The 25982-nt window shown below is 34.4% G+C and overlaps 1 long non-coding RNA gene across 1 annotated transcript; it reads right to left on the minus strand.

Moving 5' to 3' along the window:
• Positions 1-4359: 4359 nt before the first annotated feature.
• Positions 4360-25982, minus strand: LOC130681488 (uncharacterized). The gene is made up of 3 exons (XR_008994671.1): positions 25522-25982; positions 5252-5472; positions 4360-4513 (listed from the first exon to the last, which is right to left on the minus strand). It is a non-coding gene; the product is annotated as an uncharacterized LOC130681488 (long non-coding RNA).

Below are 25982 nucleotides of genomic sequence, written 5' to 3' on the forward strand. Positions count from 1 at the left end.
AAAAGCAGTTCCTTTCCTTCCAAAAAGGAAGTTTCTTTACAAAGCTCCCATCATTTTTCTGTCAACCCAATGCAATGTGTCATATAGCTTGTTCCAGAATCTATCTATGTTGGCTTCCTAGCACGTCTCTGATCCCAGTGAACTTCCTCCCTTGGCATTTATACCCTCTCACCATCATCTAGCATCAAGTATCCTGTTTTTGTGGTATTCATTGGTACCGTCTCATGACTCCACCATTCCAGACCTTATGACCAGCCCTTCACATTGCTTGGGATTTCTACACATTCTAGAAATTCAAAACTTCTTCCTGAATCCCCAAAATCCAAAAATTCTTCCTGAACTAAACATACTTTCTTTGAAGTGCTGCTTTAGTTTGTGTTCCTTAACTTTTCTGCAGAATTGATGTGTTTATGTTTTTTATTCTTTTTCTCTCTAACCATTTCTTACAGGTTTTCTTTCTTGTCTACCTAGAGTGAAAACTGTTCCAGAGATGACTTTTTAAAATTTTTGTATTAATTATATTGCCTGGCAGAATTCCTTATGAAGGATAAAAATTTTAATGATTCCTTCTTGACTAAAATTATAACTAATTAAAGCTACTATAGATTCCCCTTTAGCTTTTGCTATTCATTTTTGTATAAATTCTGCTTTACTTACTCCCCTTCTGTAGATAGATAGAAAGATGTATTTATTTATTTGGGTATAAGTATTGATAGTTATCTATCTGTATTTTTAATTATATCAAGGCAATGCCGCTTGAAATAAAGGCTCATTTTTAAATTGTTATATTCTTTGGTCTTAGAGTGCCCCTGTTATATGTAGACCCAAAGTGATATATTTTTAATGGAAATTAATTTGAGCATTTACTACCAAGACTTTAAATTTCACACCTTCACCATTTTCAAATTCTGGAGCTGCAAAATTTACCATGTCCTTCTCTGTATGTGTCCAGTAAGACCTCAATCCAGATTTAAGAAATAAAATACAGGTACATCGTATAAGTTGCATTCTTAAAACACTTAAGCCCCCATTGTATTATATATATTAGCAAGTGATTCAATTTCCACCTACTAAATAAAATAGATGGTTGGCTAATTTGCACAGGATCATCTGTATTTTGAATGCTGCTACATAGTGTTTGGGCGTGCAAGCACACTATTCCTCCTTATCGGATTATGGGGAGAAAAGACTATGCTATGACTTGAAAAGGCAGGGGGGTGGAGAGCTGCCATGGAGCAGAGGATCAGGGGTATGGGCTCTGGAGCCACAACAGCTTGTTTAAATATCAGCCCACCACTCTCTAGTTGAGTAGTCTCTCTATGCCTCAGTTTCCTCATCTGTATAATAGAAATAAAATGTAGCTACACACAGGGTTATTGGGAGCAACCAATGGCATAAGGGCAAAAGTGTGCATAGACAGCATCTTGCAGTCTGTTTCTTTTACTTCAACAATACTAGCTATTATTTTTATGAATTAATCAGGTAGACAATCTGTCTGCTTTTGCTGTGGGTTAGTCTACTGTGGGTCAAGCCATAGTCAAAAGTATGCTTATTTGGCCAGTACAGCCGCCCAGCTTCCAGCCTACACATTTCTGAGTTATATCTGTGTGGGCTGGGTTTGAAGGAGGATGGCAGAGTTGCAGGGGAGAAACCAGACCCCTGAGCATTAAACAGAGTACAGTCCCCACGCCTACTCCATGAGATTAAAGACATGGATTCTCGAGCAGTCCTTCAGCCTGACTAATTTATATGTATATGGAGGATTCAGCTGGAGAATTTTTTTAAAAGGAGCTGGGGGAAAATACGATGCTCTTGCAGTCCCAGTGGTGTTGCCATATTCATTTTACTAGCACGTTCATCCTTTAGTACTTTCATGGATTGACATGAGGGAGGAATTCGCATGTCACGGAAGATAACATCTCACTGTTGCCAAAGGAGTCTATTCAGACATGCATGTTAGTGGGTTGATAACTTATTCGGTATTGCAGAGGACTCAAAGATAGACATTTCGCCTTTTATCTCCATCTGTGTGCTCCCTGCATACTAAAGATAGTGCAAAATAGGCAGATACATCTTAACTAACCCACGCAGAAAAGAGGGACTTTTGCTAGTCTGCTGCAAGGGTTGCAAAGTTAAAGGAATAAGGTGTCACGTGGCCTAATAACAAATGAATTAACATGTTTATGCACCTAACTTGAGCTGCTTGTGAGTATATTTCTAAAGCTCAACTCTAGTGATAATTTAGCAGGAAGAGATATAAAATAAATGGAATCTAGACATTTTGGCTGCTGCATTGGTGGAGGGGAAATAAAAGAACAAATTGTAAGGTTTGCAATGAAAAAAGTAGGTTAATTCATATGAATATTTTCATATTAGTTGACAGGTATTTTAAAGTAAGGGGAGGAAAAATGAGAACTAACTTAAATGATGGCTGGAATGTGCATTAAAACAGAGAACATTCTAATTCCTTTTGCATTCTCAGGCAGGTAAGAGGGTAGAGCTCTCTGTTAGGCACTGTACAAAAGCACTTTCTATCCACTTTGCAGTACTAATCACTGCATTTTCCTCCACTCAAATAGTATATGTCCCCTCTCAGTTCTGTGGGTGGCAATAAACTGGGATCATTTAAGATGTTCAAAATATATTTCAAATATGCAAGGTGTAGTTAAGCATGAAAATAGTGATCCAAATATCTTAGGTCAGGAAAGGCATACTAACCCATGAGGTCAGAAAACTGAAGCAGAAAAGTGTCATTTTGGTCAAAACATCTACTCACTTTTTGTATTTAGTTAGAAATTGTATCTATGTTAATAATATAAACATTTCATTATGTAAGTGGAAATATAATACGTCAGGATAAAACTAAAGCTCTTACTGGTCACTGTTCTGTTAGGAAAGAGATGGGGAGACAATGAATCAAGATGGTAAAAGTGGTTTATTGGATGGGAAGCTTTCATGTAATTTTTATTTCGTGCTCTCTAGTTTTTCCCTAGATTTTCTACATATTCTACAGTTAGCATGTATTTTCATAACCAAGAGAAAATGTGTAAGTGCTTCTTAAAAAACTATTTACCCTATTAAAACCCGTGATTTGTATGATCCATACTGCTCCCAGTTATATTTTAATCCAACATGTTATTTAGCATCCTTGCATGTTCCTTTTAAACATGTTTGAAACAAAGAAATATTATATTTTAAAAAGTTTGTCTAACACAGACACCATTGAGGAAGATATAGTGGGTTTTTCATGGCCAAGTGGATCAGATAGACTATTGTGAGACCTTACCAGGTCTTCAATACAGTATACTGAACAGTAATGCCCTTATTACTCAGAAATGAGTTCATTTTCTTTTCAAATGAAATTTATAGCTCACTATCTGTACCAGATATCACTAACACATGTAACTTAAAATATTATACATCTAACAGCATGTTAGGAAATACATGAGCCGTGCCTCCCCTCCCTAAATCCCTCTCCTGCTTTCAACTGACTTTTATAATATGTTTGTACCTTGTCTATGTAATACAAAATGAAGTGGAAAATGAATGTCTCAGGGATTTACTTATTTGATCAATATAGAGAACGAACCTGAAAATTTGGGGCACCACGTAAAATTATGTGATCTCATTCAGCTCTCGGTGCTAAGAGAAAAGTCATTCTTCACCACTGGACCATATAGAATTGGCTGTCCTTTAATGGAAAGTTCCTTTGCCTCAGCTATATTTCCTTCTCTCATTTTCCAGATGGGCATAAGATTCTTTTCCTTCATTTTCCAGTCCATCAGTGAGTGGGTTCTGAATAGTCAGGAACCTCATTGAAATCCTTGACTGCACAAGGTACTTCATTAACTCAAGAACTATTTAAAAATAAATTTTACCCATAAATGCATTTTCATAGGGAGGCTGCGTGCTTTGAAAATAGAAATCTTTAATATTTATAAATGGGCTGTCATTGCACAGAAGTCATAACCTCCTATGAGGATGTCTGAGGTGCTATGCCTTTGCAGCCCACCTCGAGTGATTTTAACTTCAAGAGCACCTAGGATAGTGCCTGTGACTTATGGTTGCATCGATTCAAACAGAAATGTGTTGTACCACTTCAAGGGAAGTAGTTCATCTTTGACATGACAACGCCTGCATGTCTCCAAGACCTGAAGGAACTCTGAACGTGCAAAGTCAGAATGGCTTTAGAAAGAATCCATGGTCTAATTATAAACCCGATAAGCAGGAACTTACAGAAATAGAACAGAGCCATGCTGGGTGATATGTCTTTGCTGATTTGTCTATTTATAAATTGACATCAGGCTAAAATCCTGGGTAATTTGACCCACTCCAATACATGAGAATACAATGTTGTTCATTCAGAAATCAATTTATTTGAAGAGAGTTGATTAACCATCATTGGTCCACCAAATTTTTTTTTGATGTTTCAAATTAATTTGTGGGCTTGCACATAAAGCTATCAATGTGCTCAATAGTTTAGTTTCTTCTTTAGAATGAATGTTGAAGTTCTCTAAAAAATAAAAGTATAGTATTAGAAATTGTTCCCTTATATACTTACACCAATTTCTTAATCACTATTATTGTTTGTTTATATTTCTAAACACATAGAATTTGAATGTATCAAAATACAGGTTTACAAAAGAAATTTTCAAAAGATTTTCCAAAGAAATCTAATTTCCTGGATAATTATTTATGAATATCAATTATATAGGAATTTCTTTGATGTTTCTGGTAAGATCCAAGTGCATTTCGATCTCATTAGTGATGTCAGGATGAGAATAGCCATGTGTTATGGTTAACTTCATGTCCAATGAATTGTGTCCATAAACGTGCACTTCCCTAACACCTCCGGCTATAGATTTGAGCCTGATAAATGTGACACCATTGGAGGTCCATTAAAAATGTGGCCCACATTAGATGAGTACATTAGATAAAATTTTATTCATGGACAGGTAATTGTATCTTTTTGAAAACTTCTTTTGCCTCTGATTGTTCAAGAAAGAGAGCAAACAATACTTGCATAGATTCTAATTTTCAGTAATTGATCAATAAATATTGCTCAATGAAATATTTTTAAATGCCATTATCCACTAAAGCAGTCAGTCACATGACTTCAACTACAGTCTCTCTGTGGCTAATTCTCAAATATAAATCTCCTGCTGACACATTTTTAGTGAGTTTTTTAAGTCTAACTGAATGATGGACTTTTCTGAATGTGCATTTCCATATCCTTATTATTTTCACATACCTTTCAAGCTTTTGCCTCCTTATCTGTTCCTTATTTCTGTGTAAGTCACCACCACTGCTTTCACCACCAACTTGAAATCTTTGAATCATCATTAGTTGGTCCCACTTCCTTCTCTTCCTCCACTTGCCGTGAGTCGCATGCTGAGTCTGTTCTGTCTTTGCAGCCCATCTTTTTTCCTCTATTCCCACTTTTGTTGCATGTGCTTAAGATGCCATTGGTTACTGCAGAGACATCAATAACCCTTCAGTTCGTCTTCTCTCCCACTGTCTCCTCTGACTTTAGCTCACTTTGGCACAGCTGCAAATTCATATTTCCCTTAGCATATACTTGGGATGTAAGATCTCTGTTTTGAACCTTCTGTTGGTTCTCAAACACAAACTTCTAAAATAAACCCTTCCATACTTTGGCACCAAATTTCTTTTCTAAGGACTTCTGCATTTAGCTCTGATATGTAAAGAGCTTGGAAATAGTCATTCCCATCCTTAGAACAAGAAAAACTGGACAAGCTAAACACCAACAACTTTTCGTAGGCCCATCGGAGAACTAATGTGGCAAATGAACTGCCACCCTGAAATCTGAAGACGCAGTGGCATCTAGAGAGACACAACAATGAAACCAGGAGTGGGAGCCTCCGGGACCAAAAACTGGTAGGAATATTAAATGGCAATATTAATAAGTTGCTGGAGGCAGAGTATGAACTAATGTGGGAGGGAAATACTCTTGGAGGCTACAGTCTTAGAGGGCACCCACACTTTTTTGGGCCTTTTTCATAGGAATCCTGTGAAGATCCAAGAAATATCCCCCAGTGGCCCTGGCAGGGGAAGTGTAAACACTGTGAAGCACGTCCAGAACCTCCTCCATCACAAAGGCCTGCCCTCTGGGGAAAACGACTTTGCCAAGTACAATTCTGAAAACTTATTCCAACTTGATGAAGGGAATCACTGTGCACTCCAGTCCCATGCAGCCTCTTTCTGTCTGACCGAATGGGGAAAAATCACTGTCAACAGGGACAGACATCATGGGGAATCCACTGAGAATGCTGCAAGTAGAGAAGGGAGGAGATGGAAGAGGGTCTGTACCCGAGAGGAAGGACAGATGCACTTGCGAAGGCCACAGTCCCAAGACACAAGACCCTGTGAAACACTGATATTTAATCAGAAAATTATAGAACATCCCCCCCCCCCACGACACAATACCACCACACCAGCAGGGCTTTAAGATAATAACAGATTTACAGCTGAACCAGCTACCAGAAGCAGGCACTCTCTCTAAGGAGGAGTACGTAGGAAAGCCCCAAAGCCAAAAGGAAAGACAAAAACAAGGACTGAGGAATTTGAAACCCCTGGTACCGACAGCTACAACAAACATTAAATAGCCCACCTCTTAGGCAGATTAACATAAATCTTCCCAATAATGACCTATTTACCTCTGTTCATATGCTCTGATACAACATGTCCAGCTTTCAAACAAAAATGTTAAGGCATGCCAAAAGGCAATAATAAAGAGTCTAAAAAAAATGGAACAACAGACTCTGAGATGCCACAGAAGTTGGAATTTTTAGACAGGAAATTTAAAATAACTATGATTCATATGTTAAGGACTCTGTTGGAAAAATGTGGACAACATACAAAGAAAACAATAACTGAATCAAACAAAAAAAACCCCAAAACACAGAGATAGAAAGTCTAAGAAATAGTAATAGGGAAATGGTACAAATGAAAACCCTGTACTAGAAATGAAAAATGCCTTTTCCAGGCTCTTGAGGTGACTTGATAGAGTCAAGGAAAGAATTAATGTGCATGAGGATATGTCAATAAAAATTCCTCACACAGTAAAGAAAAAAATATACATTTCAAGAAAAAGAGAAGATTTGAGAACTTAGAGACGATATCACAAGATACATAATTGAATACCAAAAGGAGAGACAAGAAAGAATGGAAAGAAGTATCTGAAGTAATAATGTTGAGAATTTTCTAAACTTAATGTCAGACACGGAATCACAGATCCAGATGGTCAGCAAACAGCAAGCAGAATGAGTACAAAGCACACTCATATTATATTCAAACCACAGGTAATTGGACACAGACAAAATATTGAAGGAAGCCATAAAAGGGAAGTGTACCTTATCATAAAGAAAAAAAAGAAGAATTACATCAGACTTCTTTCGGAAAACATGCAATAAAGAAGAGAGCATACAACATATTTAAAGTGCTGAAAGAAAAATATCCCCAACCTAGAGTTAGATTTCCAGCTGAATTATCCTTCAAAAATGAAGGCAAAATAAAGACTTTCTCAAGCAAACAAGGAAGGAGATCATTGAGATTATACCTCCTCTGTAAGAACTGTTAAAAGAAATGTTTAAGTAGAAGAAAAACTATATAGGTCTAAAATTTTAATCGACATAAAAAAAGGGAAACAGTAGGAAAAGAAATACATTATTGTTATTATTTTAATTAATCAAAAAACTCAATTAAATGTTAAATTAATGCTAAATCAATAGTAGTAGCAATGTATTGTGTGATTCTAATATACATATAAATGAAATGAAGATATAAATAGCAAAAGGAATAGCAAAGAGGAATTAGGAATGCTACATTCTATATTGTGAAAGATTAGAATCTTTGGTATGGACTGGTTTATGAAATGACTTTTTTCTTAGATCATCACCAACTGGTTCCAACTGCCCCCCATACCATATCTAGTAGAAATAGGAAGTTGTTAATTTTGAAAATTAGGTTATTTTTAAAAAGCCCATTACTTATGTTAAGAAATAAACCCCAAGTCAAAAAATTAGAAAGAGGCAAAGCTGAGCTTAATTTTTCACTCTTAATTCTGAAACTCAATATTTTTGTTAATGATTTGTCTACCTGAACAAACTAGCTACAACCTTGCTAAATATCCATGTCTGCAGAGAATCTTAAGTGGAGTTGTATTCCTGAAAGGAGATGGACAGTTCTTAATCTTTTGAGTAATTTCTAATGTGAGGGGTGGGAAATACGTCACTCTCTAGAACATGCTTTTAAAATACTATATGTAAATTACAGCATTGGCAAAGCAATATTTAAACTTATGACTCTCCAAATTCTTCTAACCTTAAGCCATTCCCTATGCTCATTCTATAAGCAAGCTTCTAAATCCCAGAAATCGTTATGACCAAGCAAAGACTTTGAATCAAAACTAACAAAGACTTTTTAAAGTAGAAATCTGGGGAGAATCTTTACATTTTGAGTACAGCCCAAATGAGTCAATCCTCATTTTCTTCTTCTGGACTTACTCGTCTCCTATTTTCAATATCATGATGTTAAAAAAAACAAAGTGCAAAAGGTGATCTCCCTGAACTCTACCCATAAATCAATTGAAATATAGATTTAACTGAATTGGTTTAAGTGAGTAGATAATATTATATTTATAAGCATTTAGGAATAATGATTTCTATGTAAGGTTAAGAATGAGGTCAGTAGGAAAATTAAAATCTAGTCTATTACATTTGTTCATTAAAGATTAAACAAAAATATGTATAAGACTATGCTGTCTGAAATGTGTTCAGTATAATGATAACTAAATAACATGTCTAAAAATACATTCATCCCATACTAAATTTTATCTTTTTAATTGATATGAACAATGGCTTCTCTTATTGCATCTAAGTAGATTGCAGGTAAAATTGTTTTGTTATTTGTTTCAGTTCTCCCAGAAAACTTTAGTAAATGAGTAAGTGAATTGTGGTATAATCCCTGAAAACTTCCTTCTAGAGAGAGTCCAGAGAGGTCCAGAACCATAGCCATCAAATGAAACATATGCTACCTGTTTAGACCAACTCATCAAGACTTCAAGAAAGCAAAGATGGAGGATGAAGAATGCTATCAAAGTACTTCTTCTACAAGTTTTGTCTGTTAACCTGGAGGAGAATGCATCTGTAGTTAAGCTACCAAAATCCTTCTTGACTAACGTGCTATTTATTTCGAAAGATTAAAAAAAGTGTCAAATCATATGTTCTTCAAAGGTAAAAAAATACTGTTCTATAACTGTATTCAATATACTCTTTCCCTTCTAAATAGGTCTCTCCATCTCAAGCATTTCTTTTAGTAAAAGATGCTTTCTATTTCCTTAAAAAAAAAAAGGCCCAGCATAATCAGTAGCAATTTAAGTAACTTTATTATTTGCATTCCAAATGACAGCTGAAGAGAGAAAATGAAGTCAGTTTCAGAAAGCATGGCCCAGAAAAGGAATTAACTAAGAAACCAGTTTTACCCAAGATATTTATTTGCAACTAATTGTTAATTTCTTAAACTTAATGTAGTCCAAAAAAATGTACATTGCTATTTTCCTTCTTTGAATTTAGAAAGAGTGAAGAAATTCTCAAGTCACTATGTGTGGACTCACACACATTCTTATACAGACAAAATAAACACTGGGTGATTATTTGAGCACCAATAGATTGATATAGCTAATCATTTCAAAAATGCTAACTGTATCTGTGAACAACAGATGCAGACAAGTGTGGGTGCCTGATAACACGGATGGATACAAACGCTATCAACAATCTCGTGCATTAGGAATATATGCTTCTGCAACTGGGTTGACACCACCATGGGGTAAATGCAAATTTTTTCTCTAGCACAGAGTTGTTCAGTCAAGCTCTGGTTTTCTTCTTGATAGGCTCGATATCTTTTAGGACAGCCTTTTTCGATTGTGACTATAGATAGAATCACCTAGTGATCTTGTTAAATGCACATTCTTTATCAGTAGCCTGGGGTGGGGTTCAAGAATTTGTATTTCTAACAAGCTTTAAAGTAAGGCTGATACTGTACTCAGGACCACACTTTGGGCTGTCAGGCTTTAAGGGACTGTCTATGTGGGAAGAGAAGTTTAGCAACATATAGATTGTTATAAGTTGTTAATTAAGTAGCATTTTGGGGCTATTTACATAGACAATAACATTTCCAATGACACTTGCATTTATACTCCTATAGGTTTTGATATGATGTAGATAAAAAATAGAAATGGCTTTCTTTGCTTTGGTGACTCAGAAGACATTTTTGTTTTGTTTTTCTGTGAATTAGATTATACTCGTTTGTAATACATCAAATTTCGAGTCCCAAAAGCGGGGTGCTATATTTGTCAAGAGAATGATATTTCCTTTCCATAGTGGCAAAATCACTTTAGCTTTGTTTCTTTACTTTATCTTAGCTCTGGTCATCATCTACCATGATATGTAGAAAACACAAAGTGCTTTAGCAAGTAAGCACATGTTATTGTCAGAGTCACCTCGCCATAGCAGATATTAATGAAACAAGAAAAGTAGGGCATCGTGTCTGACATGGGGGAGAGAAAACGTATCCAAATAAAGTCAATGTACTTACTGAAATGTTGAGAGAAATATGTAGAATATCCTGTGGGAAAAGTGATCATCCTAGTTAGGGGAGAGTCATGGAAAGCTTTGTGGAAAACATTATTATGATTGAGAACAGTTCAGACAGCTCAGAAGGACTTGGCCAGGTCCATGGCACTGTCAGCAATATGGAAAAGGAAATGTGAGCAGTGCTCTAGAGGCTTATGAAAACCTAGCTTGTTTTGTACTGAGGGGGCAGTCAGTAGAAAAGAAGGTGGAGGGCAGAAAGGGAACAGACAATGGAAATTGTTAGGCAGGTGTGAGGATGTATATTTTATTCTGGCAATATAGAGTCGCTGATGATTTTAAGTAGGGCAATGATGTGATAAGATTATTTTCCCCACAGGTCCTTTATCTGCCTTCACTTCAAGGTTATACAGAATAAATCTCTTCCACATACGTTCCTACCACTGCCCTGTCAGAATTTAGTGTTTTTTTGTTATACTCTGCATGTATTTACCATGACTACATGACACACAAATTTCTAGTTTTTCCTTAGTTCTTAAAAATCTTTAAAACAAACAAATACAAAGAACATATCCACAAGAAATTCAACCAATAACTATACTAACTTTCATTTCCTATCTCTTAGTTATAGGTTTTTCAGCAAAGAAAAAGAAAAAGAAACCTGTGTTAGCCAATATGGAAGTTACTGAAACATTATAGTAAAAACTGCATTTTCTATAATTTATTTAACCCTTGTTTCTCCCAAGTTATACTTTTATATGTCTGTTTCTTTGGACCAAATCAACAAGCTTCTAATATATGTCCTTGAAATGTTACTAATTTTAAAAAATGGCTTTATTGTGTTCTTTAGAAATTACTTATATTAATCAAAATAGATTCCCACAGTTTATAAATAAAACATGAGAAAAGAATTTCACCAAGATTTAAAGAAGTTTAAACCTACACAAATTATAAATATTTGTGTAACAAACACCTCAATACTGTTCATATAGATTCACAAACTGTTTTAATTTTTTCATATTTTTTCTTCATACAACTGTGTTAGGCTAAAATGTTTAGAAATAAGTCACAGGTGTCATAACACGTTCATTCCTAAATACTTCAGGATACATTTCCTTGAAATAAGTAAATTCTCCTTAAATGAGTACAATAGCCTATGAAACTAAAAAAAGTAGCAGGAATAATGATACTACAACAGTATTAACAATATAGTTTAATATACAAACCATATTCAGTTTTCTCTGATATCTCCAAAAAACCTTTATAGCATTTTAAAATAAAAATTAATCCAATGAGTTTTGTTTTTATGTTTTATACCCTTTCAATCTATAGGAGTCCCTGTATATTTTTTCTTTTCCCTTTACTTTTTCTTAAATGACATCAACTATTTAATTTGGACTGAAAGGCTAGAACTACCTGTGATTTGTAGTGTGTGGAATTGCTCTATTTTCAGATTCAGACACAGTTAAAAATGGAATTTGAGTTTTAAGTTTTGAGTTTTTTGCTATTATTTTTGTTTTCTGCATGGTTTCCAGAAAGGGAAGTAAAAAGATACAAAAGTAAATTGGAGGTAAAATTCTTCTATTTAGGATGGAGAAACCCACAGGAGAAAGTTACTCCCATTTTAACTATGAGAAACAGCTGAAAAATCTACAAAATCAGAACTTTTTTGACCACATAGGAGAGTTGATTTTATTAGGTAAACAACTGAATTGAATTCCCAACAGTAAAAAGGCTCTCCACAGAAAGAAAGAACATGCAATTTTTTTACCTTTGACTAAACACAGGTATTAAATTGTTCACTTGGGTTTACTGAATATTGCTAGTAGAAGGTCCACAAACCCTTTCAATTCTTTGAACCATTCTCTAATATACAAGAGTTTTAGTCACTGAGTAAGGGACAGGAAAACTTCCCAACCCTTAGGTTCAGGTAAAGAGTAGAAGCAAAAGTCATATACCCTTGAAGGAAAGGTACCATCTTGGACACAGGATCCTGCACAAATAGCAATCAGAGTTTAGATACTTCTAGGATATGGATAGGTCACTCTCTTGCTTAAAACTATAGATACAAAGCAGCAGCTGGTTTCCATGGGAAGAAAGGTAAAAATGCTGAGGAAGGCTCACAGATCAGGTGCACAGGCTCTGCTTAGAATGAGGCTTGACCAGGAGAATCAAGAACCATTCTCCTGCCCAAACAATAAGCCAAGCCCTGAATAACAAGCAATAGCAGTTTACTATTGGGGAAGGGGTAAAGTTTGGAAAGAACCTGTGGCAATTGTATATAGGAACTAACAGGTTAGGTTGATATGAAACACTGAAAAAACCTATGTCACTCCAAGTCTTTTATCAAGCACGAGGTAATAGCGTTCCACTACTACAGGGCTTTGGAACTTGTAATACCTTGAAGGTAACTAAAGGAGCAAAATTCAAAACCCAGCTTGTCTTACTAGATTGACTCAATATCTCATATTAATAGCCAAACAAAAGATGAGCCTAGTTAATGGTCCTACAAACTATTTACTTCAGTCTCTACATTTTTATTCACAGATAATGTCTTCTACTTGATAAAATTTATGAGACAACTAAATAAAGCAAGAAAAAGATTAACAATATATTCTCAAGAGATAAAGTAGCTAATAGAAATAGACCTATAGATAGCAACAACTTTAAAAGAACTAAAGGATCTTATGTAAAGGTTGATGATGTGAATGAGAAGAGGAGTTATTTTAGCAGAGATATAAAACTACTTTAAGCCAATGGCAATGATAAAAATAGGAAAAGTTATGAGAAATGAAGAATTATTTTGATAGGTTTATAAGCTAACTGGGCACATCTGAGGGAAGGATTTCTTCTATTAATGATACGTTAATAGAAATTACATAATAGGAATAAAAGGAATGAAATAGAGTGAAAAAAAACAAGTAGATCATCAAAAAGCTATGAGAAAAATAGCAAATATTATAACATAAATGTAACTGACTTTCTGGCAGAGAATGAGAGAGATTTTGGATGGAGAAAATACTTAAAAAGATAATAGCTGAGAATGTCCCAAAATTAAAGAAAAAATACTAATCACAGATTAAAGAATCTGGAGGACTCCAACAGGTATAAATACACAATGGAAAAAAGTGAAAAAAGGCATTCATAATGAAATTGCTGAAACCAAAAATAAAGTGAAAATTTTAGCCAACTAGGCATAAAATAAACCATTATATACAGAGGAACATATATAAATATTAAAGCAGACTTAATGCAATATGTTATACAAGAAAGAAGACAATGAAATATGTAAAGTACTGAGAACAAACAAAACTAGAATTTTATATCCAGTAAAATATCTTTCAAAAATGAAGGCATAATAACAAGCTTTTGAGGCCAGGAAAAGCTAGGAAAATTCATTGCCAGAGGACTGAACTACAAGATATGTTAAAGAAAGTTTCTTAGACAGAAGATATCAAATGGAAGTTTGATCTACACAAAGAAAATAAAAATATCAGAAGTTATATAAACGGGGACATATGTATATTTAGCCACATAGATAGATATAGATAGATATATTTTCAGGTTTAAAACACATATTGAGATAAAAAAATGTAACAGCAAAATTACAAGGATGGGAGGGATATAATGGAGGCACACTACTGTGACATTTTTATATCATATGTGAATGGGTATATTATTTGTATATTCTAAATCCAATAGCAACATCTAAAATATTTTTAAGTGTAATTAATTAAACAATGGTGAAAGTAAAATGGATTCATAAAAATAGTTAACCCTGAAGTCGGGAAAAAGGAAAAATGGAACAAAGTATAGATGGAACAAATAAACAAAAATCTAGCATGATGTCAGACTAAAATTAGCTATATCAACAACTGCATTAAATATTAATGATTTACACACTCCCAATTAAAAGGAAGATATTATATTTTCAAATTTAAAAAAAGAACAAGGTAGGACCATATTGTACCAGCAGTCTAAAATATATTTTTATGTATATCATTGCACATAAATTTTCCTGATATTCCCTTGAATGTGTATACACCATTCTTATTTTTTAATGAAATGTTGCTCTTCTTATTTCTTTTTGTTTTATTATGGGATATTTGAATTTTATTTGACTATTTGAATTATCTGTTCTCTTTTTCTGAAAAACCTGATTTTCTCTCCATATGAATTATCTTCCTTATTTTAAAATTTAATTTTAATTTATTTACAACAAACTCTCTAGTATATAGTTCAGCAAGATTTGACTAACGCTAAAATACCTCCAACTACAATCACAATCAAGATACAGAATTGATCATAACAATCTCTCCAGTTTGCTCTTTGTCCCTCTGTGATCATTCTAACCCCACAGTCTCCCCACAATTCACCCCAAACAATTTGTCCTCCATTCCTAGAGTTGTACATTTTTGAAAAAGTCATATAAATGTAATCATACTTCCAGTAGACCTTTGAGTCTGCCTTCTATAGTAAAATGCATTTCAGATTAATCTACATTGTTGGAAGTTTCAATAATTCATTCATTTTTATTGCTGAGTAGTATTCTGTTTTATGGATGTACCACAGTTTATCTGTTATACATTTGATGGTCATGTGGATTGCTTCCAGTTTAGAGTAATTACAAATCTATAAACATTGATGTACAAGTTTTTATGTACATACAATTTTTCACTTCACTTGAGTATGATGACACCTGGTGATATGATGTAGTGAATTTATTTTAACTTTATAAGAAATAGCTAAATGTGTTCTGATAACAACTTCATTGACAGGGTTGATTGAATGTTAAAGAGAAATTAAAAATTTTAATATATTCACTATATATTAATATATTCACTAGAACTATATTTAGTGTTTTCATGTTATATTTTTCATCCTTTTACTTTTAACTGATCTCTCTCATATTTAAAGTGAGTTTCTTTTAAGCAATATAGTTTGTTTTTTAAAAAAAATCCAGTAAGACAATTTCTATCTTTCAATTGGTTATTTAGTTTACTTCCTGCAATGCAATTGCTAGAATGGTTAGAAGTAAGTTCGCTACTTTAGTGTTTTGAAGTTTGCTCTCTCTTTTTTTCCCCTTGTTTTCTCCCTTATTTTGGACAATTTAAATATTTTAGAATTTCATTTTAATTTACTTATTTGCTTTTGACCACTTTGTATATATTTAGTGGTTCTCCTTGGGAATATTACTTTTCATAGTTTACATAGAAGATTTCCAACTTATTTATGTCTTTTTGCTTTCTTTTTTCTTATAATTATCACATTTCTTACATCTATATATAGTATCTTTTCCTTCAGCAATGTTATAGATTTGTTTTTATCAGTCATATATATTTTAAACCTTAAAAGGAGAAAAATAATTTGTCATATTTATACAGATATTTACCATTTCCACTGCTCTTTCTTAACTTTTGCAATTATAAGTTTCCTTCTGATATAATTTTTCTTCACTCTGAAGAATTTCTTTAGCACTTATTTTAGAGCAGATTTGCTTTTAGTTAATTTTCTTAGTTTTCAACATATGAGAACTTTTTTTTGGCTATTGTTCCTGAAGAATATTTTCACTGGGTACAAAAATCTGCATTGGCAGTTCCTACTTCTGGTGAGTGGGAGGCCAAATTAAAGATTCCACTGTCTTCTAGCCTTTATGGTTTCTGCTAAGTCCACAACCATTGTTCCCCTATATGTAATATGTCATTTTTCTCTGCCTGATTTCACAGGTTTTTTTTCTAATTATTGATTTTCAAAAGTTTTATTATGATATGTGTGGGCATTCTTTACCTTTCTTCCTTTGGAGTTGTCTGATTTTCTTGAATTTTTTAATTTCTGTCATTCAACAAATTTGGGAAAACTTTCAGACATTGTTTTGTCAGATATTTTATCTTCACCAATCCTTTCTTCCTCACTCTCTTTTCCTCCTTTCCAATGTTACAAATGTTAGACCTTTGGGTAGTATCCAACAAGCCATACAATTTCACTTATATGTGACACCTAAAAAATAAAATGAATGAATAAACAGAACAGAAATGGATTCATAAACCAGATAATGAACTGGTGGTTGCCATAGGGAGGAAGTGAATTAGATGAAGAAGATAAAGAGGTACAAAATTCCAACTGTAAAATGAGTAAGTCACAGGGATGTAAAGTACAGCATAGGTGATATAGTTAATAACACTGCAATAGCTTTGTATGGTCACAGATGGTACCACATGTGTCATGGTGAACATTTTGTAATCATATAATTGTTGAATCACTATATTTTATACGTGAAAGCAATATAATATTGTATATCAACTATACTTCAATAAAAAGAAGTGTCCAACAGTATGTTGAGGTCCCATAAAAAAATAAATGTTTTTGTGCTCAGGTCCTCAGTTTGGATCATTGCTATTGATCCACCTTCAAGTTCACTGACTCTTTACTCTGTCATCTCTATTCTGCTGTGAAGCCCATATGATTTTTTTAAAATTTCATATATTGTATTTTATAATTCTAATATTTCCCTTTGTTCATTTTTTATAGGTTATACTTCTCTGCTGACAATTTTTACCTTCTAGTTTTAAGTGTTTACCTTTATCTTATGGAGAACAGTTGTATTGCTGCTTTAAAATCTGTGTCATTTGGAGGTTGGCATCTGTTGATTGCCTTTTCTTTTGAGGACTGATCAAAATTTCTTGATTCTTTGCAAATTAAAGAACTTTGGTTTTATCCTACGAAGTCTGAATTATGTTGTGAAGCTTTTGAATCCATGAAAATCCTCTGGATAATTTTAAGTTTCTCTTTAACATTCAATCAACCCTGTCAGGTTCAGACCACAAACCATATTTCATCCTCTGTGGATAGCTGTTCTGGTATCATTTCAGTTTGGGAAAGCTTTGCTATATACACTCTTTGTGTCTGTTCCCTTGGATGTACAAACAAAGTTTCAGGTAGGACTTGGACTGTAGTTTATATCATAGTTTAACTCCCCAAATCTTTGCTATGTTTCTTGGGTATGTTCTGTGCTTGCTTAGTTTGCAGGGTACCCTGGGGACTTCTGCCAATTTATACAGATAATTAGAGTATTTTCATTCTCATGCTTAGTATTTCCTCCACACTAGCTTCAAGAGTCCTGTTTTCTCAGTTCTCTGGATAGATTCTCTGTTCACCTCAGAATTTTAGCTCCACTGCCACAGCAATAAAAATAGGAATATAAAGGTTATTTCCCTCATGCTCTTCAAATAACATGGAACCCTTTCCTGGTACCTCTGTCTAAACTTATGAGAATTTTCTCAGTGTCTTAGGTTCCCTATCAATCAGATATTTCATCCAAATGATCATGAAGTGATGAGAGTAAGTTATGTGAACATATACTCTTTTCAGTGGGGAATCAACATTCAAGAGCATTTACTTTACCTATCTTAAGAGATGTTAACTTCAGAGCCAATTATAACCACACATTCTTAGTCATAAAATTCCATCTAAGCATACCCAATAATTCCTATCTAAGCTATAAGGATTTGTCTCAATGTTTAGTACATTCTTCCTACTTAGGCTGTCTAAAAAATGTGTGAAATATTGAATTTTTGATAGAGAAATATTTGGAATTGTTTAATACATTTTATTTTAGGTGGCTTAAAGATCAATATGCCATTTTGAATTAATTTTTTGTAGAGTGTTAAAGATTTTCCATCATGTATTTCTTATGTTAATATTTATTTTTGCTAATGTAGTCCAAAGGTTGTGCTAAAAGCCTCATTTGGATGCTCTTATCCATCATGTTAGAGTGATGCAAGAGCACAATTTTTTGCTATTGAAATTAAAATGTCTTATTATAGGGTATTTATGCTACAGACACTCTTAGCAAAGTGAAATTTTTATATTATGTTATTAAAATGAGTATTAAAATTGTATAATGGCAAAATATAGATTTTCAAATTCCTTTGGCATAGAGAAATTCTAATGCTGCATAGAAATGGCATACAGTAGTAGACAGATCTGAATTGCAGACTCTACCTTAAAGGAGGCCAAGTGATTTTTAAAAGATCTATTTTAAATTCTTTAACTATTTCATTAATTGACATGACTAAAGGAATAAAATAGAGTTTCTGCACATAGTTACTATACTGTTGTTTTCCAAATATTTTATTCATGAATAAAATTGAATAGCTGACTGCTGAGCTTGCATATCAAAGAGTACCAATCCAGGTATCATGTCTGCTTAGTTGTTATCTTAGATATTTTTGACATGTCTTTTTGGCTGGCCACTTTTCCTCCATCTTTCTGCTTTAGAATTCTCTTGATTACTTTTGGGAAACCAATGTTCACTGGTACAGTGTGATCTGGCTCTTATCAAGGGAAGTTTTCCTCAAATTTCAAATATACCAGAAATACCTGGAGGACTTGTAAAAGCATAGGTTGCTAAGCCCTAGACACCCCTCCATCCTCCACCCCACCTCAAGAGTTTATGATTCAGTAGGTTTGAGGTAGGGCTTGTGTATTTGTATTTTTAAGAAGTTCTCAGTTATTGCAGATGCTGCAGACCCAGGGGCAACACTTGCAGAAGCACTCATCTAGGGTAAATCACTTTATTTTCTCAGCCCTGGGCAGGAGGTCCCTCCTGAATTATCTGTGAACTATCACAGTCTAGGTTGTTGTAATATTCCCCATGCTGGATCAGAAACACAAAATTATAAACTTAGGGCATGGCATTGCAGTGTTGAAATATGGGTAGACTAGTGGAAGCTAGTCAGATGTATACTATAGTTAGAATCACAATGATAGCAAATGACATGAGCCCATGTCCAGTAGAATAAGAAATGTATTTCCATCTTTGTTAAGAAGATATATCAGAATCCTTTGTTTACCTGGCTAATGTCACTTTAGTAATGTCTCCCTTGATCTGTCCCTTCACAAAGCAAGGTTATAGATCACATCTTATTAGTCTTGAGACATTCTGTAAATATATCTCAATGAACTTTCCTTATTTTAAAAAATTATTTTTTTATGCACTTCTGTCTTCATTAAACATTTGGTTCTTGAGGACAAGGGTCGTTTCTCATTAATCTTATTAATCTTGTAACATCAATGTTTTGGATAAAATCTTGAGGGTGGTTGGCACCCAGTACATTTTTGTTGAATAAAAGAAGAAATTAATAATGGATGATATGTGAAAGGGAGAGTCAGACAATAACCTGTCCATAATGATTTCCTGGGACAGTGCTTGTTTGCACCAGCATTTCTTCATAAACCCATGCAAGTCTGCACATGAGAAGTTATTGTCACCACAGTCCTTTACTCTTTTCAAGAGTGTCCATGTGCTTGAGGCTTGTACAGAGAATGACAAATAAAATGCTCAAGGGGATAAGAGGTGATAGACTGGAAAATTTAAATTCTAGCTGGAAAAAGACAAGCTCAAGGGGAACACATCTGAAGTTTAAAATTCATTGAAGGCATGAATGGGGGAATGTGTATTTAGTAGAGTAAACTAAAATACAATTGGACTTTTCTTTTGGAATTTAAGAAAGTAACGCATGTATTTTTTAAATGCTCTTTTCCATAACAAAAAATACAGACACATTCATCCTCTACCTACATTTTTTTAATGCTTTGTTCTGTTAGGACATTCTCCCTCCTTTAAATTCTAAGCCAAACTTGAAGACCCAAAGGCAAACCAGTCACCTGAATTCATCTGTGTTCCTGCTCCCACCTGCAGTTTTCTTCTTCCATTGAATTCATACAGCCCACGTTTTGCTAATCTAAATATTGCCTTAAAACACATCAAAGATCATGGAATACATACTACCTCCAACTACACTGTGAATTTTGCAACATCACGTATCAGAAATATGATATTGTAATTAATTTTTGTATCCCCAAAATTTGTAGGACCGAATTGAGCACAAAGAACTACCAGTATGTTTAATGAATAAATTCACAAGAATATAACATCAATTAAACTACTTATACAAAAATAGCATGTCTAGTATCTGCATAGAGGATAACTTCAGTGTTCTTATTTCTGGTAGCAAATTTTTATTTCTTAGTTCCTGTTCTCCCCATAGTTATTATTCATCAATATGTATTCTTGTTTTGATTACATTTCTTCTTTGTGCCAGACACTTCGCTCAGTGAGGGAGGAGGACTAACAAAGACATAGATGACGAAACCATAGACCTCTGAAAAGACATAAATAAATAAGCAACTGATACATGATAGAAGTAAGTGATTTCCAATCCTGTAATCGTTTATCTTTTGTGTCTCCCAGGATTTAGGGCCCCCGATATCAGTACAATCTCTGCACCTAGTTAGACTTCTTTTTTTAATTTTTATAGCTCAATCCTTTTCACAACAGTCTCTCATTCTTACTCAGCACAACAAAGTTTAAAAACCTTTAATCATAGCTCACATATAGGACCTGCTTCTTTGATGTAGTGATAATAGCTGTAATGAGGCACTGGAGCAAGTCTAAACAAACTGGAGATTTGTCCCTTCCAGGATTTGGATTAATGATGTTAACTGGATTAATGATGTCAAGCATGAGTTACCTGCGAAGGAGAGGTGCATAGGTGGAGTAGGTGGCTGGCTCTGATTTAAGACTGTCCCAAGCAAAATGGCAATGAGTCAGTTTTATCCTCAGAGTCTCATCCTAGACATGCCCTGGCCCACATTAGGAAACAGCTTTTCCCTTGCTCTTGGTTTACGTTTGTTTCATTGTTCAATTCCTGCTTGGTACTTACAGCGACCAGAATGTGAGGCACAGCATGTTCAAAGGAATGGGAATTGGGCAAACATTTGTCCTCATTATCTCCCCATTCCTGAAAAATGCACCAAGCTCACTGCAAAATCTCTGATTTCTGTAGAGAATGGGGAAATGAAACTATTTGGTGCTCGTGTGCTCTGAAAAAAATGTACCAACCTGAATATTGGCAATTTTCGGCCAGCCAAAGGAATAGACGTTTATTGCTGATGACATACACCATGTGCTGCCATATATTCTGCCTATGAATATAGTCACTCTTCCAAGCAAAAGTACAAGGTTGAGAGCATGCTATACTTGCTCTTCGGTAAATTTCTTGGCTCATTGAATAATAACTTGTATTTTCTAATTTCGTCATATTCTACATTATGGCTGTTAATGTGCAGAATATTCAGTGCCTCTATCCCATAGTTATCTATTTATATAATTGATTTAATACATTCTCTGTTGTTAGACTTTGAGTTTGCTTGTATTTATGATGCTATTTTTAAAACGGGACAAGATATTTTGTACATTTTTGGTAATCTCTTTTGGATAAATGCCTTTAAAAGAAATTATCAAACTATACAATTTATTTTGTTTTTTTGTTGTTTACTACCTTATTTACCTCCAGGAATATTACTTGCACTCTCAAAAACTGTCTATGAAATTGTTCTAAACAGTCAGCTAGCCACTTATAAAACATTTGTTGGTCATTTAGAATAATCAGAATTCTACATTAGGTGTCAGGGGCATTTCAATAATGTGAAAGACCAGGAAATGTTTTCAATTATATGTTCATTTTACTTAATAGTTAAAGGACTGCTCCTATTGTCTATCTCATCTTGTGTTAGTTCAAATTTCTGACACTAATATGTATCTTTTCTATTTTTACTGTTTTTTCTCAGAATTTTTGAGTATGTTCATATTCTCTATTATATGTCAGCTTTCTACATTATTAATTTATTCTCTTATGTTTATTATTCTTGTATTTATCATTGGGTTTATTTTTTATGCTTTTTCTGTTTTCTTGACAGACCTAGATCATTGGTTTTCAGCCTTTTCATGGATTATAGATCTTAATGTAAAAGAATAAACAATGAATCTTTAAAAATATAATATAAGGGTAATGAGAAGGATTTCTTAAACTGAAGACAAAAAGCCTTAACCAAAAATAAAACATTGATTACATTTCTGTCTAACAAAAGACAATACTGAAGATGAAAAGGTAAGTTCACAGAAAAAGAGAAACTGTTCAAAATACATAACTGATAGTAGAATCTTATTTGAAATATACATAGAATAGCTACAGGTAAACTTTTAAGAAGAAAAACAATCGAATAGGGAACATGAACAAAGAACTCAAACAGGCACATCAAAGAAGAAGCTATTCAAATGGTCAATAATCATGTGAAAAGTTGCCATTTAGGATTAGTCATCTGAAAAGTGCCACTTAGAACCACAATGAAATGAATAGTACACATTGAACTGACTGGCTAACAAGATTGACAATATCATGATGGCCTAGGTAGTAAATGATTCGGGAAGGAATGATCAATGGATGGCAATGTCATTGAACAGAAGATATTGGTAACAGGATATTTTCTGGCTGCTTCACCTCCTTGGCACAGGCTGAGTCAAGCATATGGCTGGATGCAGAGAGTGACATGCGCCATGAGTGCAATAACTCCAATGATCTAATATTCTATTTGCCATCCACTGTTACCTTTCCTGCTGTTTTTTGGAACTCCGTGAATGGAATGTCAAAGATGCAAGGGGAGACAACCTCTAGAAGCCTCAAAAGGTAGTCTTTGTACAGAAAAACGATAATTGCTCAGCTGCCTTCATGGAACAAACGATGGGTGTCTGATATGAGAAGTAGACGATACAACATCAGAAAAAGGGCCTCTTGAGTTCATTTAAGACCACAGTCATTAGACAAAGCAAGTATCGTCACTCAGTTTTCCCCCTAGTGCAATTCGGCTGGCTGTATTGCCAATAGAAATTCTTCCCAAAATACTGGAGTTAAGTTTTGGTTTGTTTTAGTTTTGGGTTATTCACATTTGGACATATATTGGTCTCTGTTTAGGGGCATCCTATTGTAGTAATTATTTGCCTTTTTCACTGGACTTTAGGTTCCATGTAGGTAGGAGCTATGTTTATTTTCTTGTTTATCATTATTTTTTGGCACAGTGTAGGTGCTTGATTTAATTTTTGAAGGAATGAATGGATGACTCACACTCTCAATTTTATCATGAAGTTTTTAAGAGAATGAATCCATAATGGATAGCCACATGGCATTCTATTCCAGAAGTAACATTGTTAACATTCTTGACAGTCAAAGGGATTGCTCAATGATAGCTGCAGAAGAATGGATATCATTGTATTGGGTAGGTTGAGGCAAGAACATTCTAGGTTCAGTAATACTTAGTTGAGATGAGAAAATATGCACTATGTTAGACAGATAATATGTCTTGGCTGGACAAATGAAAAGACTCAGAAGGTATATAATAAAAGTTTACTGAGTCCTGTGAATTTGGTGCTCAGAATTTGAGCTTACTGAACATGATGGAGTATATCAAACACTTTAGTAGGCAATGATGTTCTGATTTAAGCAATACTGCAGGGAAAATTAATTCGATAGTCATGTACATAATGGACTGCAGCTAAGCAGAAAGATGGGGTAAAAGGCTGGTAAGGATGGAAAGAATTGACCAAACATCAGAAAGGTTCTTGGTGTTTGGTTAGATGTGGAGGAAAAGGTGGTAAAGTTATTAGGGTGGCTCTTGACAAAATGACCACTGAGATCTCAGGAACATTCTGCTTGGAGGCTGTCTTTAACTTTAGTCGTACATTGCAAGTTCTTAAGTACGGGACATCCTCCTCGGGTCTCTTTGGACCCTGTCCTCCTCTGCTCCTCTCTCCCCCTTCTCATTATTCCTTTTTTTTTCTCACTAGCTTTCTCACACTTTCTTCATCTCTCTCCTTGTGCTCCTTTATTTATTTTATTGCTTTTTTCACTTTCACTTTTCCCATAATTAACCAGTTTAGGACAGAAATCACCCTTTTTCATGCATCTATTCAACAGTTCAAGAACACTGAATTAACTGTACGTTATTATATACCAATGTCCTAGTTAATTAGAATGCAAAGATTAAACTGAAGTAATATCTTCCCTTGAGACCTATTACCATTAAATAGTGGTAAATATTCATTCATTCATCTATTTACCCAGTCATTATTTATTACTAAGGATATATGGCTGAATAATACATGATCTGTGTTAGCAAGGAATTTCAAGTTTAAACTAAGAATATTTGAACTATTTTTATGTTTATCATGATAAGATGTGGAACAGTACACTCCACCTTGTTGCACATGGTATGCTTTGTTACTGAGGGAATAGGGTTAGAGGAGAAGGGTGGAAATAATATTACTTTTTCTCCTGTATACAACTTTTATTTCAATGAAAAGATATTATTTTATGATTTAATAAATCTAATCATTTAAGAAGCACCAAATACAGTGTTATGTGTTTTATGAAAACATAAAAAACTGTTACGTGTCTGAGGTAAGCACCCTCAATTGTTACTCAGTTTATTTCTATGTAGTTTAATTTACTCTTTCACCCTTTGATTCAGAAGCTGTGAAAAGGAGAGAAAAAAGTTTTCTCAGGCAATTTTAGTGTTACCATTATTGCCCTTCATAAAAAAAAGTATTGTTATATAAAGTTTTCATACATATGTTTTCTTCTTCATGATCTTATTCAAAATTTCCTCCCAATATTATTATTTTGGTGATGAAGTGAACCTGATTTATTTATTCTATCTTTGAAATTCTCTGAGGTACAATGTCCATTTTCAGAAACATTTTAGCAATAGTTAATAGGTTATTTTTCATTATTTTCTAAATTCTAAGCATCCAGGAACAATTAGCTTCATTCAAAATCCCTGCACTTCCTCTTCCCCTCAATTACTTTCCAGCTTTAGGAAAGACAGAAGTAGTCTGTTGACATAGTTAAGCTCTTGACGAGAAACCTGTCTCGGTCGGATGGGCCATCACTTCCCTTTTCGTTTTTAAGCCACTGTCCTAGCATTTCAAAATTGAAATGAAACACCTTCATAATGAAGGCATAAATTTCCATGTTTCAGTGAAGTTTCGTGGCAGAGTATGTCCCCATAAACTAACCTGCACGAGATGGACGTGTTGTGCCCAGTTGACAAAGCACTGCCCTGCCTGTCGGGTCTGTAAGTTGCTCGGGCTCTGTCGCCTCCTCGGTAATGGCTGCTCAGTCAAGCCGATGGGGTTTGCTGCCCTAAGTGACATGGCCCTGGTTTTCTTCATTCCTCAGGAGAATCTTCCCACACCAAATCAATTTGCAACGGCTTGGATCTTTCAACAGTCCTTTGGGCCAACTCCAGAGTCCTTCTGAAATATCAGATGATGGTGACCTCTTCGTGGAAACTTCAGAATCTTAGATCCCCAGCTTCTTGAAAATCCAAGAAAGCTTTTCAGTTTTTGAACTTCCATCCTGGGGCTCGACCATACTGTCCCTTGAATCCCTGGAGCGATTACTTGGTAACTTGCTAATATGTTGTCCAATTTGTCTGAAAGCTTTGGCTTCTAGCCCTGCGTGTGGAAGGATAGAC

Source organism: Manis pentadactyla, chromosome 18 (assembly GCF_030020395.1).
Source record: "Manis pentadactyla isolate mManPen7 chromosome 18, mManPen7.hap1, whole genome shotgun sequence".
Lineage (NCBI taxonomy): Eukaryota > Metazoa > Chordata > Mammalia > Pholidota > Manidae > Manis > Manis pentadactyla.